At 44.0% G+C, this 17,659-nt stretch overlaps 1 protein-coding gene across 1 annotated transcript in view; it reads left to right on the forward strand.

The window, feature by feature from the left end:
- Positions 1 to 3,529: 3,529 nt before the first annotated feature.
- The window catches only part of LOC123749923 (uncharacterized), a 40,023-nt gene continuing 25,893 nt past the window's right edge, over positions 3,530 to 17,659 (forward strand). Inside the window, 1 exon segment of the mRNA XM_069337193.1 lies at positions 3,530 to 3,924. The gene's annotated coding sequence lies outside the window, so the exon portion shown is untranslated.

Genomic DNA, 17,659 nt, shown 5'->3' on the forward strand with positions numbered 1-17,659 from the left:
TTTGGCTCTTTGGTCCCGTCTCTGTGTACTACAGTCCGCGCCTCTGTACACATACACCAATTTCTTCTGGAAATAGTGTAGTGTGATCTTGGCATGAGGTTCGAGGCACCACAAGTATAGCTTATGGCGCCACAATCGACTTGAGAATGGTCCAGGACGGACCGAAACGTCGTCGTCCCTTCACTTCCTAGTGTGTGGTCTGGTCAACATACTTCAGCCACGTTATTGTGACTCCTCGTCTGCATATCTTTAGCCTTCCTCTCTTATGGTGGACTCACTAGCGACAGAGTCAGGTGAGACTCAGCCAGGAGACCGAATGTAGAGTAATCTACCATATATTGCGTACTCCTGCGTCACGCAAAAGCCGTAATCTCATTATAGAGGGGAGACTAAAGGAACTGTGTATAAGGGTGGAGGTAGCATAGAGTCCAGGTGATAAAGTGGTAGCAGGAGGAACAGAAGTTGGTAAACGTCATAAATTAGTGGGATTATGAGTCCAGGTTGAGTGCCTAGCTTAACTTTATATCTGTAGTTATCCTGCAAGTGATTAGGATGATCTGTATCGTCACTCTGGAGGGAATTATATAAGAGATTAGGACTTGCTAGGGGGCTTCAGTCAGACCTCTTGAAGGGATTCTCCTTGCTAGGGGCTTCAGACCTCCTGAAGGGACTATCCTTGCTAGGAGGCTTCAGTCCTCCTGAAGGGACTATCCTTGCCAGGGGCTTCAGACCTCTTGAAGGGACTCTCCTTGCCAGAAGCTTCAGACCTCCTGAAGGGACTATCCTTGCCAGGGGCTTCAGACCTCTTGAAGGGACTATCCTTACTAGGGGACTTCAGTCAGACCTCTTGAAGGGACTCTCCTTGCTAGGGGGCTTCAGACCTCTTGAAGGGACTATCCTTGCCAGGGGGCTTCAGACCTCCTGAAGGGACTATCCTTGCCAGGGGGCTTCAGACCTCCTGAAGGGACTATCCTTGCCAGAGGGCTTCAGACCTGAAGGGACTATCCTTGCTAGGGGCTTCAGACCTCATGAAAGGACTATCCTTGCCAGGGGCTTCAGACAAAGTCATCTAATCCCCATCACTCCAGACTTCATAATGTTTTTCTCAAATAATGAGAATCATGAGAATATTATCATAATAATTAATTACTCCTCGCCCTATTAACGACCTGTCCCGCGAGCAAACAACCTCGTTACGTTGTTAATTACGTCATTAAGACAGTAGTAGTAAAAACTATCAAATAATTGACTGAGGTTAGTTTGTTATAATACATTAGTTTACATGTTTAACTTTGTTAATGCGTTACCTAGCGTTCGTTAGCTGCGTTAATTCTTAGCTAATCTAACCCAACCTAAATCCTCCTAATCCAACCTAACCCAGTCTAATCCAACCTAACCCAGTCTAATCCAACCTAAACTAACCGGATTCAACATAACATACCCACCCTAACCTAATCTAACCGGTAGAATGTCAAGAGTATGCCGTTTTCTATGGTCAATTTTCGCCTTAGAGTACCTCCCCCCCCCACCCCCTCCCCCCACCTCCCCAGACCAAAAAATTAAAACCTGTTAATAATTCGGAATTATAGATACGTCAGTAATTAAACACAGTAGTTTAGGATGAATCTCGTTCTACAGATTATTATAACATTGTCTTCAGCTGCGGATCTAACGCTCGCTGAGTATACAATGAGCTTGGTGTATAACTTATGTGTATACTTTAATACTGTTGTATAATTCAAGATTCAGCGCTGTGTAAATATACACTTAAGATGTCAGTTATAGTTCTTACTATAATAGAATATGCTTATAGACTATGAATTTGTAGAGAGTCCCTCAGCTTTGAAGAAGAGGATATGTAGCATCCGGATGATCCTTGTGGGACACTCTCATATTATCCTCTACCACCCAAAATATATTGCATATTTTGTCATTTTATTTTATTTAAAACTTCACTACACAAAAAGGGTTATAACATTGGTTACATGCAAGGTACAAGGCTACTTGTCACAGGTTGTGGAGCTCCTCCAGCTCCTCAGATAGCGGGCAGGAATCATGGATGCAGTGAGCATTACCTCTCTGGATCGCCACATTAATACGCTGAAAAAAAAGGAAGCTGGCTGCTCTAGGGTCTCTTGTTGTTTCAATTAGCTTAGAACCCAACTCCTTCAAAAACTAATGGCACTTTTACCCCAGGCACCAAGTGCCTATGAGGCCTGAGTATATATATATGTATATATATATATATATATATATATATATATATATATATATATATATATATATATATATATATATATATATATGTTACTGTATTATGTGGGATATGACTGACAAAGTGATCGATTAAATAATTAAAGAAAACGGATCACTTACAGCTCAGCTGATGGGGGGGACTGATAGCAGAGTGCAATCTTTTATCTTTAGTCATATTTATTGCTTTTCAGTTTAGTATCAGAGATTTTGTTTGGTCTTTAATATTAGTGAATGCCATTTGTATATTGTTTTAGTCGATGATGATAAGTGGGTCAGCAAAACATGTCTTAAACGTGTATTGCTGGGAATGGTCCAGAGAAGAGTATTTAATGGTGTACTCAAATATTTTGTTGAATATTACCCATGTGGGGTGTAGCCAGTGATGAATATTACCCATGTGGTGTGTAGCAAGGGATGAATATTACCCATGTGGGGTGTAGCAAGTGATGAATATTACCCATGTTGGGTGTAGCAAGTGTTGAATATTACCCATGTGGGGTGTAGCAAGTGTTGAATATTACCCATGTGGGGTGTAGCAAGGGATGAATATTACCCATGTGGGATGTAGCAAGGGATGAATATTACCCATGTGGGGTGTAGCAAGTGATGAATATTACCCATGTTGGGTGTAGCAAGTGTTGAATATTACCCATGTGGGGTGTAGCAAGTGATGAATATTACCCATGTGGGGTGTAGCAAGTGATGAATATTACCCATGTGGGGTGTAGCAAGTGATGAATATTACCCATGTGGGGTGTAGCAAGTGTTGAATATTACCCATGTGGGGTGTAGCAAGCGTTGAATATTACCCATGTTGGGTGTAGCAAGTGTTGAATATTACCCATGTGGGGTGTAGCAAGTGATGAATATTACCCATGTGGTGTGTAGCAAGTGATGAATATTACCCATGTGGGGTGTAGCAAGTGATGAATATTACCCATGTGGTGTGTAGCAAGTGATGAATATTACCCATGTGGGGTGTAGCAAGTGATGAATATTACCCATGTGGGGTGTAGCAAGTGTTGAATATTACCCATGTGGGGTGTAGCAAGTGTTGAATATTACCCATGTTGGGTGTAGCAAGTGTTGAATATTACCCATGTGGGGTGTAGCAAGTGATGAATATTACCCATGTGGGGTGTAGCAAGTGATGAATATTACCCATGTGGGGTGTAGCAAGTGTTGAATATTACCGCGGGTGAGGTGTGGCAACCGCGCGTCGGGATAGGAGTGTGTGTGTGAGAGAGCCAGGCTCGACCCCCCAGTCTTTAGTTTAGTGCGTCATGGCGGGATAGTTGCCTTTCTATCCTCTCTATCTTCGTCTATCCGGGGGACAGTTGACGTCCACGCTTTGAACCTCCTTAGCCACGCCTCAATGGATGTTTGCGACGGCTAGAAACATCAGAATATTATTGATTACAACTTGATTTCTGAGGACTACGACGATTCTTGGAAAGCAAGTGTTCGGATGTTTGTGTTCTGAAGGCTGGAGGAGGGAGAAGGCTAGCCATGGAACGGCGTTGTTAGCCAGTGTGTGTGAGGATATACTACTGCTCCTGCGTTACTTGACAAGATGTTGCCTCGTCGAGAGTAACGACAGTACTAGCCGTAACGAGGGAGGAGGAGGAATCACCACTTCCACCAACGTCCCTACCCAAAGCGCATCAGGTAAGCAGCATCTCGTTACTTTCAACAATCTTTATTTTTTTGGGGGGGTATGTTATCTTGCTTTGGTTCTACAGGCTGCATAGGCTTTGGCTCCACAGGTGCTGACGAGCAATGGCACCGTGGCACCTCTGTGGCACCGCTCACCGCGCCACTGGTTGCTGGTGTGGCATCTTTATGCACCTGTACTTCAAAACAAACCACCCAATTCTGCTTTTTGCTCCTTACTCACCTACTTACTAATTTCTTCATTACAGACCATGATTAAGGGCAGACTAAAGCATTCCTCCAACGCTAAGTGTACCTGTGTGGGTTAATCACTTGTGTGTTAATTACACATTATTGCTTCCTGATTAATGTAATGTATAATTAACAAGTGATTATATTTTATCTTGTTATATCCGAATGAACCAATCTAACCTGACGCTACGAGCTTCAGTGACCTGTAACTACGCTCCTATACCTTCTATATGCATGGTTCTGCTCCCTTATACAATATTGACAATAGATTCAGCTACTTGGAACAAGTACCAAGTAGCACGGGCTATGGTGAGCCCGTAGTGAACTTACCTGGCACAGGAGCGGTGCGATTCTTGACAAGGTAACAAAAATCCGGTTTAACGTCGATGGTAAAGAAAAATTATATATGATAAATCATCTGTAATTTAGAACATTGCGAGGTGTGTATTGAACAAGGTTCAGAGGAGACTTGAGTCACGTTCATCAACGATGATTGATGCCGTTCAGATCATCACTGGAATCGGTTTGTATACATAATAATATACATAATAATACTTTACTGACTGACTCCATCCTATTCATCAGTTGGTATTTACGAACTGAGTTTGTAACAAAATTTCCACTAACCTGTTTGATTTATTACTTTAATAAAAATATACCTATTAAAAAATGGAAATCATAGTTTTTAAAAATTGTAATAATTATATTAATAATTACCTCATTATTAATTTAACAATTACATTATTAATTATTAAATTAATAATTTCATAAAGTTAACTATTCAAATAATTTGAACTCGTGAAAGTCTACGGTACTGAGGCGTAGCATTTGACTACCTCTCGTTTGATAGCATGTCAAAATGCACCTTAAGATAGAAATTTGAGATATACACAATGGTCTCCTGGGAATCAATAGGCCCAAGAGGTGGAGCCCAACCTGCTTTGGGGTGTGGCTGTCTGTCTGGACCCCGAACGGGCATAATGCCAAACTCGTATAGGGAAATGTTCTGGGAGGGATATAGTTGATTTACTGAACCACACTCAAAATTTGAAGAAGATAATTTGTAAACTATATATATATATATATATATATATATATATATATATATATATATATATATATATATAATATAGCTTACACCTTTCAAGAGCCAGGCAATAATGGAGGAAGTGAACCAGTTGCCTCAGTGATAGGAAATAAGGACTTAAACCACACAAAACCCTTAATTTATATCATGTAAACAAGAATTATTAACAGTTTACAAGGTAGACTGGACGTGGGAATTGTTGACAGTTTACACAGCGTGTCGTAGAGGTAGTAGAGAGCGTATTACCAGAGAAGTGAGAGAGAGAGCCAATTACCTAGTCACCTCTGGGATCGATTTCTTTCCACTCAGAGAGGAGGCTGAATTGCTCGTTTAGGGTGGCACGATTAGTGAGGCGCGACGGTCGTTAGAAGCAGTTTAAGGGCTGATAGAGTGCCTCCAGGGAGCTCATAATCTAAGATCACATTCACTCCCCAATATGATTTACCACTTACGGGCTATTCATGCCCGTGCCACCTCTTCGGTAGCTTAATCTTCATCTATCTATCAATCATTAGTCCTAGGAGGTTCTTTATATAGTAGTCTGGGGCCAGATTCACGAAGCAGTTACGCAAGTACTTACGAACCTGTACATCTTTCCTCAATCTTTGACGGCTTCGGTTACATTTATTAAACAGTTTATAAGCATAAAAACTTGCCAATCAACTGTTGTTATTGTTATAAACAGCCTCCTGGTGCTTCCGAGCTCATTAACTGTTTGATAATTGTAAACAAAGCCGCCAAAGATTGAGAAAAGACGTACAGGTTCGTAAGTGCTTGCGTAACTGCTTCGTGAATCTGGCCCCTTGGTTGGTAAGTGCTTGAACACTATCTGGCCTCCCCTGCTGAAGCACCACCTGCTCCCTCCCCTGCTGGAGCACCTTTCCTCTGAATCACTGCTTAAGCCAAGGTGTTGTGTATCGTTTTCTTAAGATTCAGGCGTAATTTAACTAGGGCCAAACTATGATAATTAAAGCTCAAAGTCTGCCCTTCTCAAGTAGCCTGATCGACATCTATTAGTCTACGTTTACACCTTAAATAGTTGCAATAGATAATAGGGGGAATAGTTTCCTTGTGTTTATTTCAATCCCTATTATTCGTCTCCACCTATTTTCTGATCTTCTGTCTTCTTGGTACTTGTTACCCATTTTCCTTCCCTCTCTCTCCCTCCCTCTCTCTCTCTCTCTCTCTCTCTCTCTCTCTCTCTCTCTCTCTCTCTCTCTCTCTCTCTCTCTCTCTCTCTCTCTCTCTCTCTCTCTCTCTCTCTCTCTCTCTCTCTCTCTCTCTCTCTCTCTCTCTCTCTCTCTCTCTCTCTCTCTCTCTCTCTCTCTCTCTCTCTCTCTCTCTCTCTCTCTCTCGTTCCCTTCATCCATTACCCTTCACCACTCTGTTGTTTCCCTTCACCTGCCTATCCCCTCACAGAGCTCTATCATCCATCTTCCGTCCCTCTGTCTCTAGTCCCTGTCATCCATCTTCATCAACCAGCTGTGCTGCCTGTCACTCCCTCTCCCTCTGTGTCCTCGTCTTCCTTCCGCACCGTCTTTATTCCTCTTCCGTCACCTCTCTCCATCTTCGTGTAAACACAGGTGCTCAGGTGCTCTGATAAAGGAGGGAAATATTATCGAGCTTCGTTATTCAGTGTCCAAGAGTCAGTCAGCTGTCCTCGGGGACCTGAGAGAGAGAGAGAGAGAGAGAGAGAGAGTGAGTGAGCGGGGGGGGGGGGAGACGGAGGAAGAAAGAAAAAGAGCAGGGGGAGGAGAGAGATAAAGGGTAAAAGAGAAAAAGCACTAGGGGGTTAGAGAAAGAATGGGGGAGACAGTGATAGAATAGGAGAGAGAGAGAGAAAGAGAGAGAGAGAGAGAGAGAGGGAGAGGGAGAGAGAGAGAGAGAGAGAGAGAGAGAGAGAGAGAGAGAGAGAGAGAGAGAGAGAGAGAGAGAGAGAGAGAGGGGGGGACGGAGAGAGAGAGAGAGAGAGAGAGAGAGAGAGAGAGAGAGAGAGAGAGAGAGAGAGAGAGAGAGAGAGAGAGAGAGAGAGAGTGGTGGGAGCAAATAAGCCGGTATGAGCTACAGGTGCGAATATAATACGTATAATCAGCTTATAAACAGAGCTAAAACATGCCATATAAATGTCACAGTATTTGTCAATAGCGGCGTGTGTCTGCCTGGCCACACGAACACCTCTGCACACGAACACCGCTGTATATGTTAAGTTATACACTCACACACGTTTTATATGGTTATATATGTATGTTTCACACATATATGTACGTCTTTCTCGTATCATTATAGATATTTGGAATATGTTAGTTTATAATATATCATTCCGACTATATTTCCTCGTCTTTTTTGTGTATGCTTGTTTATGTCTGCCATATATGTGTGTTTCCGTGATGAATGACATTGACAAGTGAGCACATGGGTATTAGGGGCACTCGCGCTGAATGCAGCATATATCGTATAGGATTAGGGCGTCTCGAGGGCCACATATATCGTCCTGGCCTCCGTCGGTGGGGCTGGAGGCGACTCCAAGACCTCATACATTACCCCAGACGCCGTCGGTGGGGCTGGAGGGGACCCCAAGACCTCATACATTACTCCAGACCCCGTCGGTGGGGCTGGAGGCGACCCCAAGACCTCATACATTACCCCAGACGCTGTCGGTGGGGCTGGAGGGGACCCCAAGACCTCATACATTACTCCAGACCCCATCGGTGGGGCTGGAGACGACTCCAAGACCCCATACATTACCCCAGATCCCGTCGGTGGGGCTGGAGACGACCCCAAGACCCCATACATTACTCCAGACCCCGTCGGTGGGGCTGGAGGCGACCCCAAGACCTCATACATTACTCCAGACCCCGTCGGTGGGGCTGGAGGCGACCCCAAGACCACATACATTACCCCAGACGCCGTAGGTGGGGCTAGAGGCGACCCCAAGACCTCATGCATTACCCCAGACACGTCGGTGGGGCTGGAGGCTACCACAAGACCCAATACACCGATCACAAGCCTCCGTCAGAAGCTCGCGAGTGAGAAAACTGCATCGTGTATCGTTGATCATTGTCGGACTTGCTTGTATCCTCTGGGCCTTGTTGATGGCTTCATATGTAGTGTGATTATGGAGTAATGACGATAATACCGCTGGAGCAGTGTACTGCAAGAGCCAAGACGGGTTGGGAGCGCCTGGAACCCCAAGAAAGGGAACTCCTGAGGCTCTGAGATAATTCCTAGAGTCTTGGGAGAAGGCAGGTCTTGGAGCCCCTTGGGAGAGAAAGTCGAGGCGTGCTGAGAGGCTTTTATTGAGACAGTTACGAGTATGTGCGTTCTTATCTAATAGTTCTTTCCTAACAGCTTGCGGGTAGGGATACATATTTCTGGGGGTTCGACTCTCCTCTTCCAGGAAACTGGAGTACCTGTGTCCTCAATTTATCACTCTTTTTCTCATACCTGCTTTCAAGGTATTTATTTTCACCTCGTCCTTAAATGCATTCCAGTATTAATTGTTCCCATATTGAACGATTCATTTCTTAAATCTTAGTTTTTTAGAGTTTACACGAGTTGCCCTTAAATTTCGTTCCTGTTTAACTGCATATTAGTATTTTATGGTCCGTAATCATGTCTCCTCTGGCTTTCCTCCATTTTAAAAAGTTCAGGTTTCTTAACCTGTCCTCGTATCTCAGAATTTCTTCTATTTATGTGACGTTCCGCTGTGAGTTGAGGTAAAAAGTAAGATTTTATATTTTAGAATTGGCAAATGTTAAGCACCTACACTAACTCCTCAAGGCTCATACACAGAGGACGACAACTAATCAAGATTCATTCACAGAAAACGACAACTAATCAAGATTCATACACAGAAAACGACAACTAATCATGATTCATACACAGAAAACGACAACTAATCAAGATTCATACACAGAAAACGACAACGAATCAACCGGGAAATCATTTTGATTTCTGCAGGAACAACTAATTAAGATTCATACACAGAGAACGACAAAGATATTAGATAAATCTTAAAAAAAATAATAAGGACATTAGCATCCCAATAAACAGCACGAAAGTGGAAGATCCGGACAGCAATTGCGTGACATCCAAAGCCCTGATACTGACACTGATATCAACATGAACGCTTCAGATTTTGAAAGAGAAATTGACAGCCTGTTGGGCCAAGCTCTCATGTCTAGCCTGGGCCAGATTCACGAAGTAGTTACGCAAGCACTTACGAATCTGTACAGCTTTTCTCAATCTTTGGCGGCTTTGTTTACAAATATTAAACAGTTAATGAGCTCCCAAGCACCAGGAGGCTGTTTATAACAATAACAACAGTTGATTAGTAAGTTTTCATGCTTGTAAACGGTTTAATAAATGTAACCAAAGCCGTTAAAGATCGAGGAAAGATGTACACGTTCGTAAGTGCTTACGTAACTGCTTCGTGAATCTGGCTCCTGGCCCCCCAGGCGGAGCTTGGGGATGAAGGGAACTCTCAGAACACCATTCAGGTACAACCCAGGTAATCTTTGGAGGTCATTGAAAAGCTCCGAAGATAGTTTTTGGAAGATTAGAGACGTATGGTGTCAACAGGTGGCACAAGATGGCAACCAGTGCCACAAGATGGCAACAGGTGCCACAAGATGGCAACAGGTGCCACAAGATGGCAACAGGTGCCACAAGATGGCAACAGGTGCCACAAGATGGCAACAGGTGCCACAAGATGGCAACAGGTGCCACAAGATGAATAAAGGCAACAGTTGCCACAAGATGGTAACAGGTGCCACAAGATGAATGATGGTAACAGTTGCCACAAGATGGCAACAGGTGCCACAAGATGAATGAAGACAACAGGTGCCACAAGATGAATGAAGACAACAGGTGCCACAAGATGAATGAAGACAACAGGTGCCACAAGATGGCAACAGGTGCCACAAGATGAATGAAGACAACAGGTGCCACAAGATGGCAACAGGTTCCACAAGATGGCAACAGGTGCCACAAGATGGCAACAGGTGCCACAAGATGGCAACAGGTGCCACAAGATGGCAACAGGTGCCACAAGATGAATGAATACAACAGGTGTTATAATTTAATAAGTGGTATACAAGGTCCTGAACGATTCCTTTCACAAGTTTCTAAAGGCAGTTCTTATGTTGGGCAGTCTAGCATACGCCGCTGATGATATCCTCTTGATGTGCGCCTCTGGGGGGAACAGGTTCGGTGTGATATCAACCCCCAGATCTTTCTCTCTATTTGACTCTTGCAGGATATCATAGCATGGATGGTACCTTGTGTTAAGGAGTGTGGTCTAGTGGGTAAAGTATTGGATACGTTAAGGTGTTTGGAGTCCTGGCTGTCTGGGTTCGAATCCTTCAGGAGTGAGGAACCCCAGACCAGCACACAAGAAATCTTTGAGAAAAGGGAGTATGTTTAGTGAGGTAGAGGACGCCATGCGTGACTGATGGGGCCACTGGCGCCGCTGGTATGCCTTGTTCAGCCCCTTTATCCCAGCCCCTCAGCCCCACCTTCCCTTTCCTTCCCCTCTCCTTTCCCCTCTCCTTCCCCTTCTCCCCTCCTCCTTTCCCCCTCTCCTTCCCCTTCCCCCTCCCGCGCCACAGATCAGGTTTCAACATGGCCCCAGAACACGGTCTGCCAATCGGCTTAAAGCAGGTCCCTAATTACTGCTTCTTCCATAGATACGAGAGGGAGTAATGCTGGCTACATCACTCGTCTACGTCAACCTTCCACCACCCCCAGGGGTTCGAGCCCACCTCTCCCCTAGAGTGGGCCAGGGGGAAGGGGGTAGAGTGAGCCAGGGGGGGTAGAGTGGGCCAGGGGGGGGGTAGAGTGGGCCAGGGGGGGGGTAGAGTGGGCCAGGGGGAGGGGGTAGAGTGAGGCAAGGCCAGTCGACTGTCCTCGTATATTTTAATCTTCGGTATTGACTCTGGTATTTTAGCAGAGTGCAATTTGCTTGATAAATATTCTGTTTGATATTTGGATTATGTGACTGTGTGTGTGTTCTCACCTATATGTACTCGCTTGTTGGGGCCTGCAGGATCGAGCTTTAGTTCTTGGACCCCGCTTTTCCATCCTCCGGTTGTCTAATGCAATAATTCCTGAACTATTTTCCTAACTTATTTATGATAGGCCTCCTGTAGAGTCCTATTGATATTCATTATGAACGATTCCTCTTTTTCCACTGTCAATAGCCTTGTGCTGGACGGTAGAGCGACGGGTTCGCTTCATGCAGGTCGGCATTCAATCCCCAACCGTCAAAGTGGTTGGGTACCATTCCTTCCCCCCCTGTCCCATCCCAAATCCTTATCCTGACCCTTTCCGAGTGCTATATAGTCGTAATGGCTTGGCGCTTTCCCCCTGCTAGTTTCCTTTCTTTCCACTGTCAATACTCATAAGTATTTTACATATCTATCATCTCTCTCTCTCTCTCTCTCTCTCTCTCTCTCTCTCTCTCTCTCTCTCTCTCTCTCTCTCTCTCTCTCTCTCTCTCTCTCTCTCTCTCTTTTCTAGCGTCGTCAGGTCTAGTTCCTTCAGTCTCTCTTCATACCCCATCCTTCGCAATTCTGGGAATAACTTTGTTGCAAACTGTGAAATGGTTCTTGCAGGCGGTCTCCAGCGATCTAAACGCCTCCTTAGTTAGGTTCCTGAATGATGTACTAACTGTTGCAGGTGCTGCTGATGTTATATTGTTTATGAAGAGCCTCTGGAGTTAGGTTTGGTGTTATGTCCGCTCACAGGACCGGACATAGGAACTGTTGTACTCACCCGGTTGTGCTTGCGGGGGTTGAGCTTCGGTTCTTTGGTCCCGCTCTCAACCATCAATCAACTGGTTTACAGGTTCCTGAGCCTACTGGGCTCTTATCATATCTACACTTGAAACTGTGTATGGAGTCAGCCTCCACCACATCGCTGCCTAATGCATTCCATTTGTTAACTACTCTGACACTGAAAACGTTCTTTCTAATGACTCTGTGGCTCATTTGGGTACTTAATGTCCACCTGTTTGTGTGTGTATGTGTGTGTGTGTGTGTGTGTGTGTGTGTGTGTGTGTGTGTGTGTGTGTGTGTGTGTGTGTGTGAGTGTGTGTGTGTGTGTGAGTGTGTGTATGTGTGTGTTTGTGAGTGTTTTAACTATGTCCACAGGATCGAGCAGTTATCTCTTGGAGCCCAGACTTTCTACCCATCAGTTGTCAAATGCACTGACTCCTGGCATCATATATTACATATTTCTCTCTCACTCGCCCAGAGAGAGAGAGAGAGAGAGAGAGAGAGAGAGAGAGAGAGAGAGAGAGAGAGAGAGAGAGAGAGAGAGAGAGAGAGAGAGAGAGAGAGAGAAGAGAGAGAGAGGCAGGGATAGTGGAGGAGGAGAGCAGAGAGCAATGGACACATCAATACCAGGGAGAAGGTTGACCTTGAGTGACACATTAACCTCAGGAAACTGGCTTGGGGGGGTGATAGCCCCCCTCAGGGACACCTCCAAGCCCTGACAGTCTCCCAGCCTCACTACAATCAGGGCTGAGGGAGCAGGCAGGCTTTTAAGCCCTGTGACTCCCCTGCCTCATTGTCCTCAACATATTGGGCAAACTCCCTCCCTCCCTCCTAGAAACTTATCCAACTCTGATTTCCCACGAGAAATCTGTAAAATGTGAGGCAAATGAGTCTTACGAGAAGAAGAGGAATTGGGATAACGTAGGATAGGGTAAAGGGGAGAATAGGAGAGGATAGGAAAAAGGGGTATATATGGAAGCAGGTATGTGAGAGAGAGGGAAGAGGGAATTATATGAGAGTTGTGAGAGAGGAGGAAGAGGAGGGTGCCAGGAGCTAGAGTCATCAATCCCAGCATCAGTGATATAGGAGTAGGCTTACTCCCAGCTGGGGCAGGTGGGTAGGGGGTTCCCCAGCTGGACTAGGACAGGTGGTTAGGTAGGTTCCCAATCTTCCTCCCAGCTCATTGTTCTCAGGATATCTCCATGGCAAACTTCTCTTCCTGAGTGTGTTGTGTTGTAATTGTTGTTTTGTGATTGTTAGTGGATGTTGTATTGTGCATTGTATTAGGGTGATTGTATTAGGGTGATTGTGTTTGGTGTTGTATTCTAGGTTCTTGAGCTGGTACCATTAACCTTGAGAATTTTGACCAACTTCTTTAAGAACTGAAGTAATGTCTCGGCATTTACAGCTTTGGCGGGTAGGCGGTTTCATGGGTTTGTAACCCTATGGGTGCTAAGACATCTCCTTGTGGCTCTTCCGTCAGTGTGGCTTCTTGAACTTGAAGACGCTAGCTGTTGTATGTATTGTATTTTGACCTTTAAGAGAGGCGGGTTGGGTTAATGTCCTGAGACATGATGACAAGACCACTCACTAGAATGTGAAGGGACGACGACGTTTCGGTCCGTCCTGGACCATTCTCAAGTTCATTGAGTCAAGTCACAATCGACTTGAGAATGGTCCAGGACGGAGCGAAACGTCATCGTCCCTTCCCATTCAGTGTGTGGTCTTGTCATTATACTTTAGCCACGTTATTGTGACTCATCGCCTGCCTATCCTGAGACATGTTCACTACGTTGGAAGTTTATGTGAGATTTGTCGTACTGGGTTGATGTGTTAGGGGTTGTGTTGTATGGGTTGTGTTGTGGGTTATCTTAATCATATGATTCCCTGAAGCTTAGATTTGTTGTTATGTCCATTTCCATGTCTTTTTTCCTAAGTGTTAGGAGGAGGTAGTTTTCTTTCATTGTGTGTTGTCTCTTTGGCCTCTTATCGCTAGTTCCCATTCCCATCACTTTGCACTTGCTCGTTTTGAACTCCAATAGCCATTTCTTTCAACAATTCTGCTTGCTTGTTTAAGTCGTCTTGGATAATCTTAAAATTCTCATCTGTCTTAACTCACGTAATTAGGTTTACATCGTCTGTAGACATTAACATATAATAGTCCAGTAAGTAACTTAAGTAAGTAAGTAACACTTACGTAACACTTACGTAACACTTACGTAACACTTAAGTAACTCCCGTAAGTAAGTAACACTTACTCCCGCCTGCCTTTCAAGTTTGTTTAATAATATCTTGTGAGGTACTGTGTCAAAGGAGCTTTGGTAGTCAAGAAATACGCAATCTGCCCAACCTTCTCTGTCCTGCCTTATTTTCGTTACGTCGTCATAGAACTCCATAATGATTGATGTTTGATCATGTTGATGTTTGTTAAACATGCCTCTAGATGTGTAGCCTTATCTTTATGATTATTTCTTGTACTTTGTAGGAGGGTATTTGTTAGTAGGATGTAGGATGGTTGTGTGGATGGGTGTGGGTGGGTGTGTGTAGGTGTGATTGTGGGTGTATGTGGGTGTGTGTGTGTAGGTGTGATTGTGGGTGTATGTGGGTGTGTGTGGGTGTGTGTAGGTGTGATTGTGGGTGTATGTGTGTGGGTGTATGTGTGTGTGTGTGTGTAGGTGTGATTGTGGGTGTATGTGGGTGTGTGTGTGTGTAGGTGTGATTGTGGGTGTATGTGGGTGTGTGTGGGTGTGTGTGGGTGTGTGGGTGTGTGTGGGTGTGTGTGGGTGTGTGTGGGTGTGGGTCGGGAGATGAGCACATGAACGATACTTTGTCAGTCTGATGACATATAACAATTAGCAGTTTATATCCCAGTAAATTGGATTACGTGGAGTGCATGGCTCTTTATAGAGGTGGCTCTGACCTTTCCAAGCCTGGCTCGCGTGCTGGTGCAGGTGTGTACTCACCTAGTTGTATTCACCTCCATGTGATTGTAGGGGTTGAGCTCTGGCTGTTTGGCCCCGCCTCTCAACCGTCAATCAACAGGTGTACAGGTTTCCTGAGCCTACTGGGCTCTATCATATCTACACTTGAAACTGTGTATGGAGTCAGCCTCCACCACATCACTGCCTAATGCATTCCACCTGTTAACTACTCTGACACTGAAAGTTCTTTCTAACGACCCTGTGGCTCATTTGGGTACTCAGTCTCCACCTGCGTTCCCTTGTTCGTGTTCTGTGTGTGTGGGGGGGGGGGGTTGTCTTGCAAGTATTGCCATCCCTAAGTGTTGTTGGTTGACTAACAACCCATCACTAAGTGCCTCTGCTTCCCACCCACCCCTTCCTCTTCGTCTCTGGCACTCAGAGTATGCACAGCCTGTCAATAGATGGCACTGTTGCGTGAGGCGGCCTCGGGGAAGGGCGGAGACATCCTTGTTACGGTGAAGTGATTGGAAACTTTCCTGTCTTGTTTCTTGTCTGGTGGAGTTTATTCTTCGGCCCTTATCCCCCCCTTCCCCTCCTCCCCTCTGTCCCCCCTCCTCTCCTTTCTCTCTCACTCTCACTACCCCCTATCCCATCCCCTCTTCCATGTCTATCCCTCTCCTTAACACTAACCATCACTCCCAGCTTATCACCGGGAGAGTATGTGAACAAAATAATCTTGTAGCTTATGCATAGATGAAGAATATATTAGCATCCTTTCAGTCCTAGACAAGGAGTTTATATATATATATATATATATATATATATATATATATATATATATATATATATATATATATGTTTCATTGAATATGACCGCATATTCTGTATTTATTATTTTCTGGTTTAGGGCTTCTATCCCTCTAACTATTTTCTTAGCATCAGGGCTTAATTGAAATAGGAGTTCTCCAAAACTCATTTTCGTACTTTTAAGGTGAAGAAAAGAAGTGATTTACTAAATCTAGTAAATTTAGTAATTTAGTAAATTTACTAAAGTAAATTTACTTTAGTAATTTACTAAAGTGATTTAGTAAATCACTTCTTTTCTTCACCTTAAAAGTACGAAAATGAGTTTTGGAGAACTCCTATTTCAATTAAGCCCTGATGCTAAGAAAATAGTTAGAGGGATAGAAGCCCTAAACCAGAAAATAATAAATACAGAATATGCGGTCATATTCAATGAAACATGTTTGAAAGAAAACCTGCTGCCAGTATACACCAATATATATATATACATATATATATATATATATATATATATATATATATATATATATATATATATATATATATATATATATATATATATATATATATATATATATGAGAAAGAGAGAGCGCAGTAAACCCACTCTGGCCCCTAGTACATACTTACCGGTCCCAGGAGATGACTTAGTAATGGACTGTGTGAGGGGGGGGAGTGTGGGCCCAGCACCACCCCCCACACCCCCCACACCACCTCTCACTGGGAACCCCAGAGCCACAGGGGAGTGGGGAACCCCACAGCCACAGGGGGAGAAGAACTCAACAGCCACAGGGAAATGGGAGTCACCGGAAGAGGTGGGGGCCCATTACCCATTAATTTGGAGTTGTTGGCCGCCCTGGGGGACCAGGAATGGTCTATTAGCGAGGTATTAGCTCCTGGACCCCGCCTTTCGAACCAATCTATTTTTTCTCTATTATGTCTACTGTATGTAATTTCTAGCACACACACACACATCCCCAGAAAGCAACTGTCTAACTCTCAGGTACCTATTTACTGCTAGGTGAACAGGAGCATCAGGGTGAAACTGTTCTCAGAGCCCTGAGGACTACGACCCCCGAGCGCTGTCCACTCAGCCACGAGGCCCCAACCATACACCCCTTCCCAAATGGGAAGGGGTGAGTGAGTGATGGGAGGATGGACTGACTATTCACCATCACCATCCTCCCCATCACCATCCTCCCCTCCCCCCTCACTAATCACCCAACCACCCCCATCACTATATAACAACCTGATGGTAATTACTCAGCTGGTGGTGGTGGCACTCTGGGAAGTAGTGCCAGCGCCTGTCTAACGATCGCTGGGCGGTGGCACCCTCCTTGGCACCGCCCACACCTCTGGCACTGTCGACGCTGGCCATATATACATACATATATACTCACACACTATATATATATATATATATTTTGGTAGCAGTCTTTCTTGTAAACATATATTATTAAATATGACCGAAAAAGTAAGATTAATAATTCTAACACGAATTTTTTCAATATTTCTTATGTTTCTTTTCACTGTCGATGGTAATTGAAAAATCAATTCTCCAAAATTCATTTTTATTTAAATGAAATAAAAATGAATTTTGGAGAATTGATTTTTCAATTACCATCGACAGTGAAAAGAAACATAAGAAATATTGAGAAAATTCGTGTTAGAAGTATTAATCTAACTTTTTCGATCATATTTAATTATATATATATATATGTATATATATATATATATATATATATATATATATATATATATATATATATATATATATATATATATATATATATATATATGTCGTACCTAGTAGCCAGAACGCACTTCTCAGCCTACTATACAAGGCCGAATTTGCCTAATAAGCCAAGTTTTCCTTAATTAATATATTTTCTCTAATTTTTTTCTTATAAAA

This window comes from Procambarus clarkii, chromosome 4 (genome assembly GCF_040958095.1).
Source record: "Procambarus clarkii isolate CNS0578487 chromosome 4, FALCON_Pclarkii_2.0, whole genome shotgun sequence".
In the NCBI taxonomy this organism is placed as follows: Eukaryota; Metazoa; Arthropoda; class Malacostraca; order Decapoda; family Cambaridae; genus Procambarus; species Procambarus clarkii.